This window comes from Pteropus medius, unplaced genomic scaffold, assembly GCF_902729225.1.
Source record: "Pteropus medius unplaced genomic scaffold, Ma_sr-lr_union100, whole genome shotgun sequence".
Classification (NCBI taxonomy): Eukaryota; Metazoa; Chordata; class Mammalia; order Chiroptera; family Pteropodidae; genus Pteropus; species Pteropus medius.
Genome location: NW_024350259.1, coordinates 116,358 through 125,127, shown reverse-complemented (window position 1 = coordinate 125,127; position 8,770 = coordinate 116,358). Strand labels below are relative to the sequence as shown.

Sequence of the window (8,770 nt, the reverse complement as noted above, 5' to 3'; positions counted from 1 at the left end):
TGTGTCTTCTTGGCTACTTCCTGGGTACAGATCAGAAGAACTGGTTGTGAGACATAAAGAGACCTATTCTGGAAAACTTATGATCCTATTTGAACCCTCTGGATATGATTGCATCTAAGTAGTGCATTAATTGAAACACAACAAAAGTGTAGCTATGGGGAGGAGAATCAATGGTGGAAGGCATGAAGACACAGTAACAATTCCAGAGCACGGGAAGATCTATTTTGACTTATGGGGTATGATTTAAGGAAGAATAGTTAACACTCTCTGTCCCTAATCTAGCACAACTGACTGATTCAAGCAGCAACAATAACTTGAAGATCATAAGAAGTTTGCTGTTTTGAAAAAGAAAGTAGATTTTAATTAGCGTAAGGCAAAATTTCATTATTGCTCATTTTAAAAGTACTAAAATATATTATCTGGCAGGCACTGTGCCAGACCCCTGCCAATGTAGACAAGGAAAGTTGGCAAGAAATATCTCAAAGAGGATACATCTGTGCTGGGATGGGTTAAGCAGAGGTATAAAAAGCAAGAACAGGTCCTTTTAATGCTGGGAAAGAGGGCAAGATTGTGAGTTGAGTGTATGCATGACTGAGAGGAGTTTGTTTCCGTGTATCCCTGGATGGATAGTGGAAGAGAAAGATATGGAAGGGAAGATAGAGAAGAACCACAGAAGCCAGATCTTCAGGAGAGTTGTTAGCCATGCTGAGGCACTGGTTTCAGCATCTAAGAGTCAGTCAGTGCCAGAGTAATGCATTAAGTCTCTCTATGGATGGAACATAAAACAAGGTAAAAACATACGTGAGAAAATTTAAAGGTGGTGTTGCAGAAAAGTTGCAAAAACTCAGAGCAGCGAGAAATCAAGCAGCACCCGGAGGTGTGGAGTAACTCAATTTTATTACACTGGCAGTCTCAGAAGAGCTAGTGGTCCTTGAACTTGGAGACACTTTATTTTCATTCTCACATTGTTATAGTCAGCATGAGCTTATTTACAGACCTCTGAAGTTGCTACTGGCTGTTATAGATCATAGGATTTTCTATGTAACAAGCACTAAAGTAATACATCTTTAGGGGAGGATGAGTTCTCTGTTAACCTTGAGACGTGTGGTTTTGCAATAAGCATTTTCACAGAAGCAGAAAGAGCTGATTAGAAATGTTTGCCAATTGAGAGGGAAATTCCTCTTCATTCTCCCCATTTGGTGCTCTTATATTTTTATAGGGTATTAACCTTTTGATATTCCTCGGCAACAGGCTGGTTCTTCCACAGCACCAAGACCTTTGTTGCAGTCTTTCCGTCTACCATAGCCTCTATCAGGGAGGTAGTTGACCGAACAATAAGAGGCATGAGGCAAGGGAGAAGAAGGCAGGTACCGAGGAGGAGTCGGTTGTAGCGCTCTTAGTGGCCCAATACCAGGAAGGAGTTTAGTCTAAACATGTAAGAATTGAGAGGATCCTTACCTAGCCTAGATAGGTCAGGGCTACAATGATCTCTGACTCAAAGTCCTATGGGAGGGTGCTCCTGAGGCCAAAACTAAAGCAGGCAGCAGGACCAATATACAAAAGGGGGTTTAGGCTACAGGGGGATAACAATACATCTGGACAGCCCAGACAGTCGAACCTCAAGTTTCTGCCATGCATAGACTGGCCAGCTTCCGGGGGTGGCCAGAGCAGTGCCGAAGATGTCAGGTGGACTTCTGCTGTCTCTGGAATGTGACTCGGAGCGGCAGATCAGGAAGAGGTTCTGCAGTTCAAGTCTCTCGCTTTTCCAGGGATGTTGTTCTCTTTACTCAGGTGTGGTGGATCCATGAGGTGGTACCTGCAACTCTAACAGCAGGAGGAGTTGCTAATATAACAGTGTGAGGGCCAGTCCAACTTGACTAGAGTGGCTCCTTTTTCCAATCTTGAACCCATACCTCATCTCCTGGTTGATAGAGGTGAACCCAATTCCCTAAGGGGATAGGGGCTCTTTCTAAAGTTTCCTGAGTGATATGGCGGAGAATTCTGCCTAAGGCCTGAAAGTGTTGGGACATCTCTAGGTCAGCCATTAATCAAGGATCTATTTTCAATTTTCCTATCACTGGTGGAGGTCTCCCAGAAATGATTACAAAAGAGGAGTAGCCTGAAAACCTTGGGGTACACCATGTGCAGAGTGGAGCCAAAGGCAGCAACTCAGTCCAGGTTAGCTGTGTTTCCTGACAAAGCTTATCTAGAGTGGTTTTGAGGGTCCGGTTCATGCATTCAACTTTCCCTGAGCTGTGTGGCCAGTAGGCTGTGTGGGGCTTCCATTTGATTTCCGGAGCTCTGTTCAGAGTCTGGACTGTCTCAGACACAAGGGCAAGTCCGTTGTCAGATTCTGTAGAAAGGGGCAGCCCGTTATTTGGAACAATTTCACTCAGTAAGGCCCTGGCTAATTCTCATACCCGCTCAATGCATGTAGGAAAAGCTTCAACTCATCTGGAGTAGGTGCACACTAACACAAGGAGGTACCGGTGGCCCCAGCAGGGCTTGACCTCAGTAAAGTCTACTTCTAGGTCTTCGAATGGCATAGTTTCAATCGTTTGCACCCCTGGATTAGTCCTTGGCCTTTAGCCAGCGTTATTACGTGCACAAGCCACACACCTAGCACCAATCTGGGCACATAGGCTTGGGAGCTTTGGTATGAAATAGTAGCCACGTAACAGGTTTTCTAATGTAGTGTTCCCTAAGTGAGTCAACTCATGGTGCTGTTTTACTAGCTGAGCTGCCAGTGCAGCGGGAATAAAGAGTCTTTGATCTGGAAGCTCTCACCAACCTTCCTTTTTAGTTCTCCCCTCACAGAAAGCCTATTGTTCTTCCTCCTTAGTGTGTTTTGGCAATAGAGGTGACTCTGAGGCTAGGAGAACCTTAGAGATAGGCTCAAGACATGTTGTGGCACTCGGTTGGTGGGCAGCCTCTTTAGCTGCCTGAACTGCCAGTCAGTTTTCCCTACTGAGAGGGTCAGTTCTTCCCTGGGGACCCTTGCAATGGATGACTGCCACTTGGGAGGGCTTCCAGACTGCCTCTAATAGTTGGATTTCTTCCATGTTTTTAATTGTTTCTCCTCCCTACTGTCAGTAATCCCTTTCCTTATAAATGATCCCATGTATGTGCACGGTAGCAAAGGCATACCTTGAGTCGGTATAGATATTAGCCTGTTTCCCTTCAGCCTGCTGGAGTGCCTGGATGAGTGCCCATAGTTTGGCCCCCTACGCTGACCAGCCTTGTGGCAGAGCCTCAGCCCTGATTACCTCATCAGAGGTTGTTATTGCTTTGCCGGCTTTGCCATCGATGAACAATATTAGTTCTGATTCTGAAGAGGAAAGTCTGTCAGGTCCAGCCTACTTGACCTCGTGATTGGAAGGCCCATCCTCAATGGGCAGAAACGTAGCTGGGTTCAATGTTTGTACAGTCTCGAGGCGGATTTGTGGGTTTTTGAAAAGCAGTTCCTGATAATGAGTTATTCTGGCATTGGTTAGTCATTTACGTCCTTGATTGTCTATTAATGCAGTTATGGCATAGGTGCCCTTTACATTTACATTTTCTCCCACTGTAAGCATGTCTGCTCCTCTGACCAGGATTACCTTGGCAGATGAGACCCGAAGAGACAGTGGCTATCCCACAGCCACCAAATTTAGCTGTTTGGACAAATATGCAATGGGGAGTTGCCAAGGCCCAACTGTTTGTGTGAGGACCCCCAGGGCAGAGTGAATTCTTCTCATACACGCAGAAATTTTAGTCTCACATTACGTCCAGTGATCCCAATGCTGGGGCACTGGTCATGAGTCTCTTTATTTCTCTGAAGGTCTTTCTTGTTTGGAGCCCCGTTCCAGGGGGTCCTTACTGGACCCAGCTGTGGCCTTACACAGAGTCCTGACAATTTCAGAGAAACCTGGTATACAGATCCGGCAGATTCCGGCTACCTCCAGGAATTCGAGGACCCCTTCCGTAGTGTTTGGCCTAAGCATTGAACAGATAGCTAATTTCCTGTCATGTCCAAGTGCCCGATGTCCTTCTGAGATGATGAACCCGAGGTATTTGATGAACCTCCTGTTTGCAGATTTGAGCCTTTTGCCCAGACATCTTGTATCCCATGGAAGAGAGCAGAGCCAGCAAGGCTCTAGTACATTTCCAGCAGTCTCTTTGGGTAGGACTTGCCAGCAACAGGTCATCTGCGTATTGGAGCAGGGTGCTGTTGAGAGTCTCTCTGGGGAAGGCAGCAAGATCTGTGACCAGTGCTTTGCCAAACAAGGGGGGTCAATTTTTAAAGCCCTGTGGCCATCTTGTCCAAGTCAGTTGTGTCTTTCTCCTGGTATGTGGGTCTTCCCACTCAAAGGTGAACAAAGGCTGTCTGGCTGGTGATAACCGGAGACAGAAGAAGGCATCCTTGAGATCTAAGCAAGTGAACCAGCTTCCATGGGCAGGTAAGAGAATTAGGAGTGTGTACAGGGTCAGGACCACTGTTTGGATGGTGAGCACTGCCTTGTTGACGGGCAGAGACCCTGGTCAGGGCAGTAGTTGCTCCCTCCCAGCCTCTTAACCGGTAAGAGTGGAGTGTTGCAAGGTGACTGACATTCAACTAGAATTCTGATGTTGCGCAAATGCTGGATATGGCCCTGAACTCCCGGGCGTGCTTCCCGCGACACGGGATATTGCTTGTGTGTAAGAAGAGTGGCTTTTGGTTTCAGGTCTACCACGATGGGCGTGTGATTTTTGGTTATACCTGGGGGCCCTTTCTCAGCCCAGACAGTAGGAAACACGTCTAATAGACTGGTGGATTTCTTTGTTCCTCTCTGGAGAATAGAGGTGCCATTCGTCTTCCCTGGACACAGTCCCAGCCATCATTAGAGCAGGCTAGCTCTTCAGGGTGAGACTGGTGGGCTTCCCGGGGACAAAGTTGATTTGCTCTTCTAGCTTTGTTAATAAGTCTCTACCCAGAAGGGGAATGGGACACTCTGGTAGGTACAGGAACTCATGAATTACTAGGTGGCCCCCTAGAAGACATGAGCAGGTTTTATAGAACGAGCAGGCAACTCGATCCCCTGTGGCTCCAACAATAGTTGTTGCTCAGTCTGTGTTCAACCCCAGTGTCCACCATAACAGTCCCTGAAGAAGAGACCACTCAAATGCTCATCTGACCGTGTCTTCTCATGGGAGCTTGGGTCACACTTAGCCGTAGCAGACTCAGCTTTGCGTGACTTACTATCGGACCCTAGTCCGATGCCGCCCTTGACCATATGCGTTCACCACGGACACTCACAGTGAGCCCTAAGAAACTCCGTGGCCTTTAGGGAACATTAAGGGTACCCATCCATGGAGCTACAAACTTGGACCTGACTGGCAGGCCAGTCAAGCCACTCATTCATTCAGTCATTCACACACCAGCTTAAAACATCAACGCCCCTCTTTGGTAAGACCCTGAGCTATGTCCTCTCCCTCCGGGAGGACCCTGATCTCTTTCCATCCTTGGAGGACTCTGATGTTTCCACCACTGGGAAGACCCTGACCTGTGTCTTCAAACTAAAGACTGGGAGGTGATCAAGCTCCTATTCCGTCCGACGTTGGGACCTGACTGGGGGCAGAACCCAGGGCATAACATTATCCTGCGTCTGTTCATGGTGAGTTAATCTATGCCTCCTATAAGTCTGATTGGAGGATCAGCCGTCCCAGGAGTCAGGGCGCCAGCGAAAAGAGAACCCGGAATAATCGTCAGCAGGAGCACTTCCTCATTCGTCTAGGAGCCCCTCCACACTGGCTCAGCCAAGTTGAAGATCCAGTGGCTCAAAGGATGGGCGTGGCTGTAAATCTCTCTGGGTCCTCCAGAATGTTGCAGGAAAGTTGAAAAAACTCAGACCAGAGAGAAATCAAGCACAGCTATGATTTAGAGTACTCAATTGTATTACACCGGCGGTCCTGAAGAGCTATTGGTCTGAAAATCTGGACCCTGAACTTAGGGGCAATTTTATATTTATGCTTGTGTTGTTACAGTTGGCATGGGCTGATTTACAGATCTTTGAGGTTGCTACAGGCAGTTATAGATCATAGGATTTTCTATATAACAAGCACCCAGCAGTACATCTTTAGGGGAGGATGAGTTGTCTGTTGACCTTGAGATGTCTGGCTTTGCAACAAGCATATATACAGAAGCAGAAAGAGCTGATTGGAAATGTGGCCAATTAAGGGAGAAATTCCTCTTCAGTGGACTCACAAAGGGAGGGAAAAAGGACACAAGCTTGAATGCCTTGAGGGTAGTAGAAAAAAGACATCAGAAGTATTGGTAAAATTCTGCATGTGCAGACAGAGATGAAATCTCTGACAAGAACATGTGATTTTTACAATTTCAGTGAGGGCATCATTGTGATCACGATTACTGGGCTGGTTAGAGAATGCTATTCTTTTAAGGGTGAGATGCATTTTGAATGAAGGCAACTCTGCCAACTGAAATCCAAGGTCTTATATTTTAAAATCACAGGAAAAAGTAATGAAATTGAAAAAATGCTAAAGTAAGTACGGCATGTGTGTCTTTTCTAGATTCGATATGTATCTGTCCCTTCCTAACATCCGAAGTTAGGCCTTAATTTGATTCTTCCTGGACTGTTTCAGATATCACTTAACTCCAGTGTCTTCATTTGCTTTCACTCCCTTGATCTCTACCCCTTTAAACACTTAATTAGATATACTTTACATAAATGTTCATAATGACCAAAAGGTCCAAATAGTAAACAATACTACCTAGTCTACCATGAAAAAAAAGCATCATTTTACTCTTAACTCTTTCAAAACTAAGGAAATAACACCTATGTGAACATATAAGTTTATTGTTCAAAGGAGATGGTTGCATGCATTTTGCTGATGTTTGTCAACATTACTTTTAATGCTTGCAATTTTGCATAGTCTGGTACTCCATTGGTATATCACCGGTAATTAGGGTGATGTGTTCACCTGACAAATGTGGTTGATGAGTTGACCTTGAAAGTGTGGCAGCAGACATCATCTATCGTTGGCATGGAGATCCACGGGTTGCCTGCTATTTGCAAGTTGGAAAAAGGGCCATCATTGACTGATAAATCAGGATATCTAGTTGGAAAATTAGAAAGCTATATCCTTCCAAAATAACTTCTCTGTAAGGGAGATATGATATACTGAGAAGTAGAAGTTGTGTTTGTAATAAAATTCAGGATGTGGCCATTTGTTTGAGTGTAGCTCCCATGTGAGTGCATTTGAAAAGTCGTCAGCTGATTCAAAGTAGCCTGTTGATTCCTTACAGTTTGTTCTGATGGTCTACCTAAAGTTGATGAAGGAGGAGGAAATTCACTTCTGGTTGGACCAGTTGTATTAGCAGATATCTGGTTGGTAGCAGGCCTGCTTATTAGTGGCATATTTAAATTTGCGAAAGTTGGAAATACGCTTTTTCCACGTGTGTCAGCATGAAAACCAGAATGATGATTATCTACAGTATTCTCTGTTCTATTGTGCTCCCTGTTGAAATTGTGAGCTATTAAAGCTGCTGGAGAAGCATTTTTGATCTCAACTCTTCCTTTCATTCTGAGTAAAAGTTGAGGACAGCCTCGTTTAAAATTTGGATTTTGATAGAAGTGTAACTAAAAACAAAGGAGAAAGTTATTTGCTGACACAAGACTATAAGAAACCTAAACTCTAAATCTCATATATCAAGGTTATTATGGCAAGTTAATGTCATCAGCACATAGACATTGTTAACTATTGTCAAAAATCAATAATTAAGAATAAAAACTTAAATAGCATGGCCCTCAAGTAAAACAAAGTATTTACATTTAAAATAACACTGAATGCACTCTTTAAAATGATTTTACTACCTTGTCTTAAGAGTTCACTGATGAGATTCAAAGTTGCTAGAACCATTTTTATAATCCTAAATACCCAAACAGTTCTCATTTTTGTGAAAAAATATTAAACTTACTAGTTTCATATATTTTTATAAAATATGTATTATATATGTATTATAAGGGGTAACTAAATTTTGTACTACCTTGTTTAAAACAGAGACTTCTTTCTCTTCTGCCAGAATATCAGCTAGACAAGCAAATCTTTGAAAAGGCTGTTGCACTTTACTAACTCCATAAAGGTTAAGCCGTCGAACTAAACTTTTCATACTTGCAGTTTCAAATACTCTGAAAGAGGCCTTTCTTTCTAGAATTTCTTTCTTAAAGAGTTCTTCATTAATCAATATACAAGTTCCATTCCCATCCTAGCAAATAGACTGAAACTGATTGCTTTCAACTATTTTGCAGAATTTTCTGGGAAAGGTCATAGATCGAAAATCATTATCTTCAACTGGTCCAGAGACACAAAATGTGTGATAAGCTCTTCTTATCAAGGATCATGCAGAAAAAGTCTGAAAAGCATTTTCTATGGATACGGACCTCAAGTGTGAGGCCCCAGTCAATGTGTGGTCACACGAAGAAGATCTAATGGAGATTGCTGAACCAGTTGCTTCATCTTTAGAAGAATCACCTTGACTTTCTGAAGAAACATGTGCCATGTCAAATAAATCTTTCTTCATCTATGGTTGTCACTGATCTAGTTTTGTCCACTACAGCCTCAACTGATGCCTTGGTAGACCTACACTGATAAACTACCCAGGTCACCACAATGGTGCTCGCTCTGAGTAGCTGTGACATCGAAATATGACTGGTCTCCTAGCAACTAAACATAACATGCAGCCAGTATTTCCTTCTCGCCCTGTAAATTTTATTCAGGTAACATCAAATTAGGC

At 43.9% G+C, this 8,770-nt stretch overlaps 1 pseudogene; it reads right to left on the bottom strand.

The window, feature by feature from the left end:
* Window positions 1–6,953: 6,953 nt before the first annotated feature.
* LOC120583109 (heat shock transcription factor, Y-linked-like) lies at window positions 6,954–8,536 on the bottom strand (annotated as a pseudogene).
* Window positions 8,537–8,770: the final 234 nt, after the last annotated feature.